Genomic DNA, 16,234 nt, shown 5'->3' on the forward strand with positions numbered 1-16,234 from the left:
TAATTTAGCAAAGCTCTTTTTTTGTGGATGAATTCACTAAAGATTAATGAAACAGTTAATGGATGATATGTCACCCCTTATAAAGAACTAGATCTACAGGAAGTTTGCACAACATTTAAAATGAGAATGTTTCTATTCCTTTTCAGTGATGCAGTATGGGGCTCTTATCAGCATCCGGTTTTGCAATCTTGATAAAAATACTTTTTACGCTGAAGGCCAGCTGTCCTTTTCTTGTGTCTGCACAATATTCTCACGAAAAAATTAAAAAAAAAACTCCATGTGGAAATGTAACTAATATGTCAACTTCTCAAGGAATAGCAGCTGAAACAGCATCTGTAACAACAGAGGATAATTTATTTAGGGTCTGACAGCAGTTTAGCATCTGTGTCCAGATGCTCATACCTTTTTTCTGGACTGTACATTCTTAACAGCTTCAGATCATCATCATCATCATCATCATCATCATCATCATCATCATCATCATCATCATCATCATCATCATCATCATCATCACCACCCTTCTTACATCTGCCATGCATTTGGGATTTAAAGGAAACTTAACTCAGTCTAACAATTACCAAAATTTGACCCTTTGAGCGAGTATGGTTAAAGAGTAGTTATTCCTCCATTGCACCACAAGAGGGGGTATCTCCTAAAATGAGCAAACAAAAAAATTAAAAAAAAAAAAAAAAATTAAAAATAAAATAAATAAATAAATAAATATATATATACAGTGCCTCGGATCATCTGATCAGGGAGATGAAGTTCAATCATCTCCCTGAGATGATTAAGCTTTAATCAGAGCAACACTGAGCTGGACAGCGGACTTACAGCGTATTACAGAGACATTTATGGGTGTAACAGCAATAAAGGCGATTATGAACTTGACAAATACTCCCACTGTGGAATCGGAATGTGTAAAACAAAAGTTGTCTGTTAGATGACAGCTGACGATGTTTGTTGTTAAACGCCACACTTGATGCGTCCTACCCCCCCCCCCCCCCCGTCATTCTCGGCAAGAAGAGTTTAACTGGTCACAGAGGTGCAATGTTGCACATCCGCAACAGGCAGCTTGAGCAGCTAATGTTGAGCTAGTTAATAGCCCTCATTGTCATCTGTTGTGATTTTATTTTGAAAGAATGCTTCCTGTTATGCGGCGGAGTATACACCAGAGTCCACTTCTGATTATTCCTCTATCTAGATAATGAGTATCTTCAGTATTCATGCAGATTCTGCTGGAAGACCCATCTCTGCTAACAGCTAACCTTTGAACACGCTGTTGTGAAATGAATGGAAAGATATTGTGATAAGATTCTCTGCTCAAAGTGACCTGCACACAGTTCTAATATGTGGGGAGGTCATTTATCCAAATTGAATGGCCTTCTCTTCCTGCAAAACTACAAACAAGCTACATTAATTACATACATTAATTACATGTGGGTGCTAAACGAGGTGCTAACCAAAACTTTTGCACGCTGGTTAAGAACTGAAGAACCTCAGGTCACACTGCTAGTGACACAACAAATGAATAGCCCTCTGTAAATACAATTTACAGGTGGCTTACAGAGCCGGTGTGCTCTAATAAAGCGCATGCAGGTTGCAGTATGACATAAGTAAATGAAATTAGGTTGAAATTAATTGAGCTACACATATAAAGTTACACAAAATACCACGCTGTGTTGTAAGGGAAAGAGGAAGTGATGCTGCCTGGTCTTGATTTCTTTAACGACTATGTATTTATTTATTTTAAAGAAAGGTGTTTTTGTTAAAGATTTAATTAAAATTTACTTACATTTAGGGAACAGCACAACCCCAATGGTCAGCATAAGGAGATGCATTTTGAGATGGTCACATACAATTTTGCTCTTTTCTTTTAGTTTCTGTTAAGTTTGTAAGCAGTTCTTATGAGAGGGGGTTGTCTTTTTCCTCAGACCACTTCTCCATTCCTCCTTTGATGACAGATTTTTTTTAAGCGTCTTAAAAAAGAAACTGAATATGAAGCCATTGTAAACTGAATTAAATCATTTACATAGCTTACAATTAGTTCAGCTGTTTATGACTCAATACACTAAACTTGCAATGTCAAACAACCAAAAGGTTCAAGCTTCATAGGGCCGTAATTAACTCAGAAATCTGAGTCCTTGTTTTGCTGCTGCTTTTGTAAAGCTCTGTTTTCAATATTTAAATTGTCTCTTTTGTGAATTTGTTTTAAAGTTAATGATGCATTTGAATAAAACTGAACTTGTATTATTATTTGACATTATTATTATTATTATTTGATTATTTGATTATTATTATTATTATTAATTGATTATGTAACAAATAAAATTTGAATTTGATTTATTTTGATTTTACTGTTCCATCAAATAATTATTTTCATACACAGACTTGATGATAACCATTATTTAAAACCTATACCAAGGTTTAATTCCTTGGCCTGTATAAGCTCCGGCAAATATGTCAATATAAAGTCAATGTAAAACAAAACTGTTTTCTTTTAAGGAACTGAAAGCTTCCCCAGTGCACATTTGGTTTCGCTGTTACTGAAATGTCAGTTTTTACTGTTAAACTGTTCATTTGCAGAATTACCCTTGTCCTTAAAAAGACAGGAGCACAATTTTTTTTTATCTCAGAAATGTTAGCCATCAGCACATCACAACTACACAATCAAAAAGGACTTAAATATTCTTACATTTTTCTTGAGTGTTACGAAAAATTTCTCACTTACTAGTCACCTTTAGTTGTCAGCACAGGATTTAAAAACATTAAATTTTCTTGTGGGTCGAGGACGGGTCGAATACTTTTTCATGTCATCCCTGCTTCAAAATTAGATAAGTAAATGAACTGTATTTGCACAAACCCAAATTAAAACTACAGCTTTTTAACATGTTGATGGCTTTAGACTTACAGACCAATGTTCTCATCTAATCCATCAGAAAACAAACATATATTTCTAACTGGCAGTAAAATGGCAGTATGTGCATTTGTTGTGTCTCTTGAAAGCCCTCCTTTCATCTTGTTACATCTTAATTACAGCTTAATTTATATCAGTAACTTATTAAATTATTATGAAATGAAAAAAAAAAGTTCACAACTTGTCAATACAGTAATATAATGATGATTGAGAATGCATCAAGACTTTATAACATAATTTTTGTGTGTATTTCTGGTAACATTTGTTTTTATTTTATGAACATTGAAACAATTACATGAAGGAAACTTCATAATCACTAAAACATTGTTTTAACAAGTAACTTTACACAGTCAAACTTTTTGACTAAACTACATTCTCTATACCTGCAGTAGGAGTGACCTACAGTTGGGTTGTTAGGTGGTATCACCCATTACATTAACAGTGATCATGCATTATACGACAGATGATTGTCATTAAAGCAGGACAGAGGATGAAGTGAAGGAAGGGCAGACAGTAAAACAGGAAGGTGTGAGCCAATGTTCCCTCTAAGCTGCGTACGTGCACAATTGCGCACTGCTGGCATGGTCTCTGCGCACAGAAAATCTGCATTGCGCACAGAAAAAAAAAATCTAACCTGAATTGAAATTAAAATGAATACTTTAACGATTCTGTTTTGCAGTGTTAGTCAGTAAGTGACTGGCTGCTCCCGTATGGGATTTCAATGATGCCACCTTATCCCATAGTCCAGCCAATGATGCGATTCACATTCGTATATACGCAGCTAATCAACGTCGTTGATGTGAGTAAAATGGTAAATGGCCTGTATTTATATAGCGCTTTACTAGTCCCTAAGGACCCCAAAGCGCTTTACATATCCAGTCATCCACCCATTCACACACAGGTGATGGCAAGCTACATTGTAGCCACAGCCACCCTGGGGCACACTGACAGAGGCGAGTATACCAGAAAGCTGGCGAAACAAAAATTATGCCTTTTGAGTTTGTGAATTCAATTAATGAAGTAGTGCAGAATGAGACAATGTGTGAAGTTAAAAATGCACCTTGGCACACCCTGATCATAGATGAGAGCACAGACATAACAGTGCACAAAATGCTAGTCCTGTATATTAAATACAGGGAGGAAAATAACGTCAACCATAAAACTGTGTTTGGTGGCATCATCCAGCTGACCGCATGCACGGCTCAGGATATTGTGCAGGCAATAACTCAGTTTTACACCAAGCATGAACTAAACATGCAGAGAATGGTGATGCTGACCTCCGATGGTGCCTCAGTACTGCTAGGAAAGCACAACGGAGTTGCAGCTTTATTAAAGCAGAAAATACCACACTTAACTGAACAACACTGTGTAGCCCATAGAGAGGACTTGGGCATTGATGATGCGTGGAAAGATGTACCTTTGATGCGTGATGTGGAAACTCTTCTTAGAACAGTTTACTCCACTTTCTCTAGATCCACTGTAAAGAGGGGAAAATTGGAAGACCTAGCAAAGGTTCTTGATGAGGCTGCACTGTCATTCAGGCCTCTGAGTGAAGTGCGATGGCTGTCGCGTCCAGTGGCAAATTACTGTTACAAAAAACTAACCGATTCAAACTTCAAGGTTACTCTCACCGCTCTGGGAGATGTTTTGGGTGAGCTGGCACACCTGTGTCTTTCTTTTCAAAGATGCAACCTGACTGTGATGGAAGGGCACTGCTTGGCAAGAGCAAAGATTGAGAAGTTGCGTTCCCAATACTTGACAGAGGAAAAGGATGTTAAGTGGAGTGACCGTGTCATAGAGTCGATGAGGGCCTCATCTGTCCATAGCAAGAATACCAGTGAGATTATTCGTGTTATTCGTAAGCTTTGTGATCACTTGGATGCTCGTTTTCCAGAGGATGAATTAAAGGAGTGGTCTGCATTTGACATTGAGGCATTGAACTCAGACATCAGCTTTGAGTATGGAGCAGGAGACATTGCCACGCTGGCAAAGAAGTGGAGGTCATAAACAGTGAATATTCTGATTTCAAGTACATAATGAGGCACAAACTTAAACATGGGTCAATCAGCACATTCTCAGATATGGTGGCTGCAACGCTAAAATGTGAAGAGCTAAAACACATCTCACAGCTTGTGGATATTTGTGCTACATTTCAAGCATCCAGTGCAGATTGCAAAAGAGGCTTTAGTTTAATGAATCATATCAAAACGGCATCCAGAAATCATCTTGTGGTGGACCATTGGGAACAGCTGATGCGCATAAAGTCAAAGCTGCAAGCAGATGAGGCCATCAACCTGGACGACGTGTACAACCACTGGAGACGTGAGAAGGACAGACGAGAAAAATAAGGTGAAATTTAAGCTCTTGATAAGTTTACTACTCATCTGGTGTCATTTATTGAGTTTTCATTCATGGATATTGATCATTAAATACTGTCACCAGTTTATGAGTATTAGAAATGCAAATAATTGTGTCATTATATACTGTATTTTGCAGACAAAGAGTTACAGGACAGTAGGACTGTCTCCCAGACCGCAGTAGAATAGAATAGAATAGAATTCAACTTTATTGTCATTGCACATGCACAGGTACAGGGCAACGAAATGCAGTTTGCATCCATCCAGAAGTGCTTTAGTGATATAGATATATTACAATATATATTAGCAATAATATAGATATATAAGTATATTACAGTAGGACAGGAGGACCAGGAGCTTCACAGACTGGCTCATACTCATCATAACACAAGTCAGAGCTTTATAATAAAAATATTAAGTTTCAAAATTGGAGTTTATAATAGGCTTGATTTGGTTGGCAGTTCATGATTTGCCATAGTTAAAGTCAAATATTCATACTTCCAATAGCGTTGACATAGTGCACAGGTCATTAAAAAAAGATTTTTGTAATTTTCTCTGTAAATGGGCTAAAGCTTTTAATTAAAGGTATTCTAACAGAAATGTAAATGCTGTAATTTGGCTCTTTTTATAAACCATGTAACTTCGATGGATGCGATGCTGTCGTGACCACATTGTACACATCTAATGTCGCTCACAGTGGTCCAAGGGTTCGCTCAGGGGGTCTGTGAGTTCGCTCACACACCTGAAAATTTTGAGGGAACATTGGTGTGAGCTCAGAAAAGGATATACTAACTTTTGAGAAGCCTGAGCAAAGACAAAATTACAACACCCAAAATTTATTATGGATGAGCGGTATGAGCTATGGCTCTGAAGTTGTGAGAATTTGTTTCCTTGACACAAACTGCAGTCAAAGGCAGCAACCTGCTCATCAACACAGGCCTTCTGTGGTTCGACTGATTGAGGCAGCCTTGTTGCAGTCGGTTTAAGAGAGCTGTCATCTTCCAGATGGTTTTATTCTTTTCCCCGTCATCAGAGACACTGAGATCATATGTAAATTTGATGGACTACCTGATCTTGATGAATCTGTCTCAAGTTACAGTACTGGGGATATTAATTACCCAGTCTATCTGGATCCTAGGGTATGAAGTCATAACTGGAACAAAGATTTGCTGAGAAAATTTTTCAGCTCAAGAATGTTTTCAGTTATAACATTTTCATGTTGAAAACAGTTTCAACACAATTTCAGCAGGATTGAAATTAAACTGATAAAGCAATGAGAGCAATGAATGCCTACAAGAATGTTTTGACTGACATGGGGTACAGACATTACAAGGTAAATCACAGCAGGTGGTTTGTAGGTCCTCAATCTGGCAGTCATAGACAAGATATCGAAAGAGCTTGGATGACCAAGAAAGGACATGTCCATAGACTGACAATCATACTGAGATGTTGTTGGAGGAACATCTCATGGTTCTTGAATGGTTATCTTGTCTTGGTTGACGAATTACGACAACCTGATGAACCACAGGGATGCTTATTCAAGAATATACAAAAGATGTTTCCAGTCTGAACCTGAATGTCTTGCCATTGCATGTTGGCATGAACTTTTTTTTGGAAGGGGGGGCTATTTGGTGTTCTTAACAACGCATTTAATTTTACATGTGTTACTGTTATAATACATTGCCATTTTTGACGGTAATTACATGTTATTTTGAGCACTGATTGTAATTTAGGTCTAGGTATAATAAATAGTGACATGTTTTACACTTTACAACAAGGCTTCCTTTGATAACTGTGGATATTTGTAATGCATCGACAAAGTGCTATATTATATGCTAAAAATGTTTGCAAGTGTCTAAAATGTTTAATATAGCAATTCTTGATGAAATGTATATCTTAACAGATTTGGCAAGAAACTGGTCAGGATTTCCTCTTTCTCAACCTTAATTAATGCATAATTAATAGTTTTGAATGATTTACAGTGTTTACAGAGTAAATAACAACATTGTCTTATTGTAACGTGGTACTCTATTTCATAAGTATAAGTGTTGCTAGTATTTATGGAACGCCAGGACTGCCATAATGAAATTAATTAAATACACCATTAAATAATTAATTAAATGTGTCAATAATTAATTAAATAAATATTTACGACACATTTAATTAATTAATTGACACATTTAAATAATTATTGACCTTTTAAATTAATTAGTTAATGATTTATTTATTTAATTAATTATGGCACTTTTGTGCCCTTCATGTCTCAACTTGAAATTATTTTATCTGTCAGCCCAGCATGGTCAGCCTCACCCATCAAACTAAGTGGGCGGGGTTCTTGGCTACTGCAGCTTCTCTAGCATTTGATTGGTTGCTGTGCAAAGTAAGTCAAGACAGGTCAATCCTAGATAATCGATTGCTTGTGTGGACTTGGGGCAGCCCAGAATGCATTTCAAATCACAGGCAGCAATGGTGGTATTGTAAAGTTTTAAAATACCCCGTTTTTCTGTCACCAACTACACTTTAAATAGTGTTTTAGGCGAGAATGTCATGGCGTAATCTTCACATGTCTGGTCAGGTTGTCAACATAGAACATGTTTGCAAAAGTTATCGTTAACCGGTTCCTTTACATATTCCACTGTCCGTATTCCACATGTTGCATTCGCAGATTCTCATTTTTACCAAACGGTCGTCTCTTCCCACCTGGCCTTGTGTCTCTGTGCTTCTGTAACATAAAGAACGAGCTGACATTTTCCTCACGACACCAGCGATCAGCTCAACAGACCCTCAGTTTACCTGCATGCTTCCTCCTCCTCATCTGTCAGCTGTTTAACACCTGCTGCTAATTCAAGAAACACGCCCAAGTTACCTGGTGATAGTCACAGTTTAACTGGGCAGCCAGTGCTCGATATAACGCAATGTCGGCGCATTTTTCTGCACAAGATAAGTAAATATAGTATTTTTCCCCCGAGGGCAGAGCTGCTGGAGCTATTTTCCCTGCAGAGAACTTTAGGCGAACCGCTTTATCAGCGGCTGATGTCCAATCACCGGCACACAGCTTTGAAACCTCACCTGAGTTTTAGCTCTGTGGTTAAACGCTGGACTTAATTCACTCAGGTTTTGTCTGTCGGGTCACGTTTACTTCGCTGTTTTATTTACAACTGAGCAAATCGGTTTGGCTGAGGTTAAAGTTACGTTTCAGAACTGCATAGTTTCACAGACGTTTAATGGTTCACTGGCACATGTGTTAGACTGAACCATTCACTTTTCTTTATCTGATGAGTTTTGGATTTAACAGTGAATTTTGAGATTAAACTGACTTTTAAAATGTTTTTATACAAAGAGAAAAGAGAAGGCGCATTTCCACCGAGAGGGGCAGAGTTTGCAACAGCATGTTCATTATGAAGACTGCAAACTGGACAGAAATATTATATCATCAGTTTTATAATAGTTATTCAACTGTATTCTAAGCACCAGCGATCTGTTATTTTTAGAGTTTACCTAACTAAAAATAAATGAGGTTAAATAAATGAACTTGCGACACATCTGCAGCACGTTTGAATTCGTTTCATGCACAACACATTTGTACCTTTCAATTGTGTCTGTTTGTGCGTCATGCAAATAAACCTTTGAAATGAATGAAATGATATCATGTATTTATTATTGGCCTACATTTGTACATGTCACACAGTGGAAAATTGTGTTTTTATATTTTGTTTTGGATCAGACTGTGTTGGTACAGGGTGTCGATTTTATTTGCATGATTTTATTGTAATAGTGATATTGCATGTTTGTTTATTGATATTCCTATTGCATGATTTTATCTCCATATTTATAGTGTTGATTGAACAATATGTTTTTTATTATTCCACTGTGGATTAAGCGGACAATTGTAGGCACCTGTGAGGTGGGGGCGTTCCCCGAGGTGGCCTATCAGCCACCAAACTGACTTAAGGGAGATAGTGAGCGCAAAGACAAAAAAGAGAGAGACACACGAAAAGTGGAGAGCTGGAAAACAAAACGTGTGCAAGCCAGCATATGAGAAGAAGGACCTCTGGCCTGACTGTGGGGCGCCACGAGACATTCGGCGATCGGCCAGCACAACCCGGCGATCCAGTCCCGACGGACAGAATAGCGACCGTGGGAGGCGACGCGTGAAATCCACAGTAGGGCAGGGGTACGCCTCTGCCTGCATCTGTGAGTATCGCTTTCCCACTGTTGGGCGCTAGGAGTAGCTTTGCCGGGGAAGGGTAACAGCGGCTGCGCTGACAACGTTGCTGGCCCGTGTCTGTTGTTTCAGGGCGGAGCTACGAGGGAGGCCGTGCGCGGAGGTGGAGAGTAGCTGGACTGCACGATTGCGCACAGTCAGGTGGAGATAGGAGCCTCCTCCCTGGTCTTCTGCTGGCGAGAGTCCACATCCCGGAAGAGGAGTTCCTCTCCTGTCTCTCTCAGCTCAGGAGAATTTGCCCGTGTGTTGCTGGACTGGGAGAATTAGGACCCTGGGGGGGAGTTTTTAGTATAGGGAAAAACATTCATTTAGCTTTGTGTTTTTAGCGTTTAATCATTCCTGCCGGCAGGGTTTTTAGCGGGTTGTAAACACTATTTTTATTGTATACGGGGATTTTAGCTTGTATTTGGGGTTTTGACTGTGTTTTATCCTGAAAATAAATGGTGTGTTTGAAGCCAGCTAAATTTCTGTGCTCTGAGCGCTGACCCACTCACTCCCCTTTCTGCTTGTATAGGCGTGGTGGTGAAGATTTAGTTCCACCAGTTTAGCGGCTACATACAAAATTCCAAATTATATACAGAAAGCCATAGGAATCACCACCCCTGTTCATCATGGTTTTAATATTTTTGCCCATAAGAAAAACGTCTTGAACAAATATATGACACTAATATTTCACTAGTGTTGTAACATCACATGTCATTAGCGTAGTCTGCCTGTGTCTTTTCTCTGCTAACAAACATTTTAGGGTTAGATGCAGGGGCGTCACTAGGTTTTAAGGACAGGGGGGGCTTAGCCCCCAAGAGATGCACACGACATGAACGAACGTAGTGAATGAGCACAAAATTTCACAAACAGAAAACAAAGACTGAGAAATTGTTTTCCTACTTTTTTGGACAGATTAAACATCCTAGGCCACCAATAGATCTATTGTTTTATTTCAGTCTGCTTTATAATACAGTACAACAAAAAAACAGAGGAAATGTGTTTGCCGCATCAATAACAAGAAAAAAACTGAAAATAAAAAAGTACATTTTTCTGGCTGCAATCACCAGTTACTTGGTGGGTGGAAGCATCAAAGAATGACGTCTGTTTTTAAGAGTGGCAAATCGGTCAATCACTCTGTTGTGACTCAGATGCTGAAGCGTGTCTTTTTCAATAGACATGACTGCAAGACTGTGAAGTCTTTTCTGACCCATTGTTTGACGCAGCCAGGAGTGCAGCCGACGCAGTGCACTAAAGGACCGTTCGCACGAGCAGCTGCTGACAGGCACTGTTAGGGCAACTTGGATGGTTGCCTTCAGAGAGGGAAACATGTCTGAATCAAGGAGGTTGTACACAGACAACATATTTTTGGGTGGACATCCAGCCTCTGTTTTCCGGGTAAGAAAGTTTCTGGCCACCAGAACCACCTCTTTTTTCAGGTCAAGTCTGTAGTGCTTTACAAGTTCATTCAAGTGTGGTTCACTCAAGAAGTTCTCAGATTTAGGACTGCATGCCTGGACGCCTTTTAGCAGCCCTGCATCTACACTGCAAAATCTTTGATCAAGCTCGCCAACCATCTGATCCACACAAGGGAAAAGTAACTCTCTTTTCAATGTGTCTGAGTTGTTCAATTCAGTGCGTGAACCCACAGTTGCCTCCAGGACAAAATCCTCCATTTTCCTCTGTTTGTGCCTTGTCTTGGCACCTGGTTCAGGGATACTGTGGGTGTTACACAGGGCCTTGGTTTTCTCATACAGCTCTGTAGCAAATGCATCTGAGTGTTTGCCCTTAAGTGTGTCACACACAGCTTGTTTGCAGATAAAAGCTTCTGCCAGGTCTAAAGTCTCTTTCTGCAGGAATTTGTGGAGTCCTTCGGTTACAGACAGAATCGACTGAAACATCAGTAGTGCATAGACTGCTGAGAACTTGTAGAGCTTTGCTCTGAGACCAACAGCTATGGGGGATCCAATTGCAGATAGGCACTCCAAAATGGCAGGCAATGTCTCAAGAACTGCACTGATTGATCGCAACTGACATGCCCAGCGAGTGTTTGAAAGTTGCACAAGCTCAGTTTTTGTCAATCCAAGCTTTGCCTGAGTCTCCATGAACTTATGATGATTGACTAGGGAGGTGCTGAAGAAAGAATACACACACTCCAACAAGCTGAAAAGCTCCACAGCCTCTGGGACAGCCTTGCAAGTATTGCACAAAACCAGGTTGAGTTGATGAGCATAACAATGCACATAGATAGCCTCAGGATGGAGCCTTCTAAAATGTGCTTGTACACCTCCAGTGGAGCCACTCATAACGGCTGCACCATCATATGTTTGTGCTACACACTTAAGCTCTGCAAGACCATAGTTTTGGATCTGCTGCTGAATCTCATTTGCAATGGACTGGGCATCAAATGATTTTATCTCTGCAAGTGCAAGGAAACGCTCCTTCACTGCCCCCTCTGACACGTACCTGACACAAACAGCTAACTGCTCTGCCTTTTTATCCCTTGCCTCATCCACCATGATGGAATAGACTTTAGACTTTGTCATTTCAGATACAATGACACTAGTAACTTCCTGGGCACAACAGTCAATCATGTCATTCTGGGATGTTGGTGAGATATACTGTGCATTTGATGGGGGATTATGTTTTTGAAGAAAAGGATCAAACTCCTTCAAAAGCTCCATGCATGCAAGAAAATTCCCTCTGTTTGGGCTGTCTTCACCTTCATCATGACCACGAAAAGGGAGTCCCTGTCTCCCTAACACAGAGGTGACTGCAACAATTCGTCTGAGATACTCTCTTCTTTCGACTATCTCACTCACATTTGCAGTTGCTATCATCTGTGCAACGTTTCCCTGTTTGCTAGTTCCCTGGTAGCTTTTCCATGTAACAACACTGTCCTTATGTGTTTGTGCCATCTCATGCTTGCCAAAGATGACTAAAGCTTTCTTCCAGTTCTTGCAACCGTTACTGACCAAACTATCATGTTTGATGTTTTTGCCAAACACTCTACATGGGAAGCAGAAAGCTGCACTCTGGTTGACTGAATATTCTAACCAGTTGTGCTTTTCAAACCAGCTGTGGTTAAATGCTCGCTTCTGTGTACCAAACGTATCATGTGGATAGCTCTTCAGCTTCACCTGTCTGGGCCCTGTGTCTTTGTCACCTAAATCAAACCCTGTAGTAGAATGAGTTGCTGCAGCTGCTTCATCATTTTCCCTCTCTTGGCCTGTTTGCTCTCCTCTCTCTGTAATAACTTGATCTTCCTCTGCCTCTCGATCCATTTGCCGCAGCTCCTCTGTCTCTCCTTGCTCTCTCTGACTTGAACCCTCAAAAATATGTGAGTCAGGCTAATTTGACTTATATATATCTCTCTCTCTTTGCTCTCTCCACTTTCTAACCTTGACTCTCCTAAATAAAAGCTCAAGTTAAACAGGTCTTATATGTTGTACCGTGACTGAAATGTTTCATATTTCATATCCATATTGAGTCCCATAAAATTCTAATCAGACTGTCTACATCACAAATGACTCCATCCTTTGACTCACCTCTCCAGCAGACGTCTCTCCCCTCTGCCTCTCTGTGCTCCTCTGCCCTGACTCCTACAGGTTAAATCTGATTTTCTGTTCCTTTTAACTTATGATCAGAATTGAGACAGAGAATTTTTTTTGCGTCAGTTACAACACCTCTACTGATGTTGTATTACAGCTCATTTCTGCTTAACCCTGAAATATGTGCATTGAGTCCTTTTCCATTCCATGAAAAACAAAACTATAATGTCTTCATGGCAAGAGGATGTCACTAAATACTCCTTGAAATAAAAATGTAGAAGCTAACCAGCAAACCTTAAAAAAAAAGAAAGTGTATCTATATAGAGTGCTATATGAAATTTATCTGTGAGCCAAACACTCAGTGGTCCAGAAGAAGATGGAGCAGCTGCTGCTCGCCCTCCGACATGATAGCAGGACAGCATTACACTACTTGTCTTGAAGACCCAAAAGGAAAGTCTCCTCACTAGCAGGAGATTTAATAATAGTGTCATTAAGGTGTATCAGGTGTAAAATTTACACTGTTGGCTCACACAAGCTCTGCCAAAGCTCCAGACCACATGAGCTCATAGCCCATGAAACAGTCAGGCATGAAACAGTTATAAATCGACAATATAATAATACTTTAAAGTAAAAGTAGAGCATATTTTCTGGAACTGCAGTTTCATTACAACATGACACAGTTATACAAATAATAATAATAATAATAATAATAATAGTAATAATAATAATAATAATGAAGCGCACTCTCTGGACTATTCTCTTTTAAGTGAATAGTATTGCATTTGGTATATAAAGTAAGTAATAAATAATAGACACTGAATTTTGCTTCTAATCTATGGAAGAAAAACATTCACTGATTCTAATCAACAAGAAGGATTCCCCTGCCACCTACAGCTCAGTTTGAGGTATATTGTGTTGATATCCCTGGAGCTACAAAGGAGTTGATTCTATGTGAGTTTGCAGTTTAACTTTGAGTGGGACATTTACATGATAATCCGTCCATCCATTTTCTTAACCAGTTCTCAATCAGTGGACAAAGAAAGAAATGAAGAAAGATTATATTTATATTTTCCATAAATCATGAAGGTTGGGGTTAGGATTCAGAGCTACAGTTAAGGTCATCGCTGATGTTGACTTAGGTGTCAGAGGGTTGACCTTTGCCTATCTCCATTTTATTAACTGAATAATAGTCTTTGACACCTGATTTCTATGAGACTCAGACCAAAAGTGCCTTTCTTTATGACGCATAAAGCAACTAAACTCATTTAAAAAAGATGGAAGAGTGAAGAAAAAAGAAGGAAAAAGAGGAAAATATGTAAAAGATACTAGTAGTAACTGAGTTTTATTACATAAAATAGCTTATCAAACTCCATTTATTTACCAGCAGCCTGACTTCTTGACCAGAATACACTTACAGTGACAAAAAGATGGGGGTTTACTGGCTGATTTGTACCCAAGCATGTTGCTGCAATTACATCATTAAAAACTGCAAATCAGCCCGTCTGTGCTCATGTCTTCTTCTCAAGACTGCTGCACTATATCAGTAAAGCAAAAGCGTAAAGAGTCCCTCTGCTGGACAGACATATACAGTGCAATAAAAAAAGCATTCGCACACTTCCTGATTTGGAAAGAAAAGCAACTGGACTTCTTTAAGTTGCTTGAAGACGTTTCACCTCTCATCCGAGAAGCTTCTTCAGTTCTAAAGGGTCAAATGGTGGAGAGTCCCAGATTTAAACCCAGTGGGAGTATCCTCCCAAAGAGGGATAAAGGACCCCCTGATGATCCTCTACCTAATCACACGAGCCAAGGTGTGAAAACGGGTGTTTATTGGGGTGTTTTTTGCATTCATATGTTTTAGTTACTTAAGATTACCAATTGTTCACCTAAATTTCTGTCATGAATTACTGTATTGCAGGAATTACTATACAAAAACAATACAAAAGCAGGAGCCAGGAACTAACAATCCAGGAAGGATCAGAGAAAACACAGCTTTGAGGTAGAACATGACAAAGAACACAGGGAGGCTTAGACAATAAATACACAGCAGGTAATGAGGCTGCTGTGTATTTAAGGGAAAATAGGTGGGAAACATAACACACATGGGCAAATAGACTTAACTGTGACAGTCCTGGGTCAGTTTACCCAGTGTATATATTTTGGCCAGAGGTTTTATTTATTTAATTATTTATTATTTTTAAATATATTTTTGTCATTATTTATTTTATTTTATTTTTTTATTTATCCATTGTGATCCCTGGTTTGTTAAAGGTTTATATTCACTTCATGTGTTCTTTAGTGTTTTTAGGTTTGCTCCTAGTTCTCAGTTGGTTTAGAGTTTAGCTCTTTTCCCAGCGTTTCATCCACCGCAAAGTCCATTCACATGTCTGCGGTTTCCCTATTTAGTTCTGTCACTTCCTGTTTTATTTTGGAGGTTGTGTTCCTTTTTCATTGTCTTAAATTTTGCTTCCTTTCTCTGGTCTGTTATTCTCTATTCTGTTCTATTTGTTATCTTCACTGCTGTAATCACCCTTTTAAGTATATATAGTTATTGCCTTCTCCTTGATCTTTTTCAGAGTGTCAGTTCATTTTCCCCTCTTATTTTCCAGCTCCAGCACTCCCTTGCCTAGTATTAGTTCTCAGTTTAGGTTTCAGTTTCTTTTTTCCCTTTAGTTCTTTTTTTGTACTTTGGTCATCAGCCAGTTTTTTGTTTACTGCATCTACCTGTGAGTCTGAGTCAAAAAGCTCAAATAATCTCAAACAGCTTTATTAAACATGACAGTGAATTAGATGACCTCCACAGTCGCCAGATCGCTCCAACAGAGCACCTTTGGGTTTTACATAATGGATGTGCAACCAACAAATGTGTAGCAACTGTGTGATGCAATCATGTCAATGTCCTCCTGAAAAACAGAATATTCATTTATGTCCTATTTGAACTACCCTGTTAAGGCCTGATCTACTAAATAGAGGACATCCTGGGCTTTCCATTGACAGCTTGTGTGTTTGGGTGGCTTCTTTTAGCTCCAAAGAGGAAGGAAGTCTTAGGAAAAAGTTCAATGAGTAGATTCTTTTTGATATGGATCAAAATTTCCAATGTTTTATCCACTGCCTGAGAACTTCACTGTAACACACTAAAGAGGGGAAACAGATTGGAGCCTACTGACTGATTTAAGGCCTTTAATTGTGCAAAGTGGTTTAAGGCAGT

The 16,234-nt window shown here is 39.1% G+C and overlaps 1 long non-coding RNA gene across 1 annotated transcript; it reads left to right on the top strand.

Annotated features, from left to right (window-relative positions):
- Positions 1-474: 474 nt before the first annotated feature.
- LOC145431787 (uncharacterized) lies at positions 475-13,141 on the top strand. The gene is made up of 2 exons (XR_013912081.1): positions 475-605; positions 13,087-13,141. It is a non-coding gene; the product is annotated as an uncharacterized LOC145431787 (long non-coding RNA).
- Positions 13,142-16,234: the final 3,093 nt, after the last annotated feature.

This window comes from Astatotilapia calliptera, chromosome 11 (genome assembly GCF_964374335.1).
Source record: "Astatotilapia calliptera chromosome 11, fAstCal68.1, whole genome shotgun sequence".
Classification (NCBI taxonomy): domain Eukaryota; kingdom Metazoa; phylum Chordata; class Actinopteri; order Cichliformes; family Cichlidae; genus Astatotilapia; species Astatotilapia calliptera.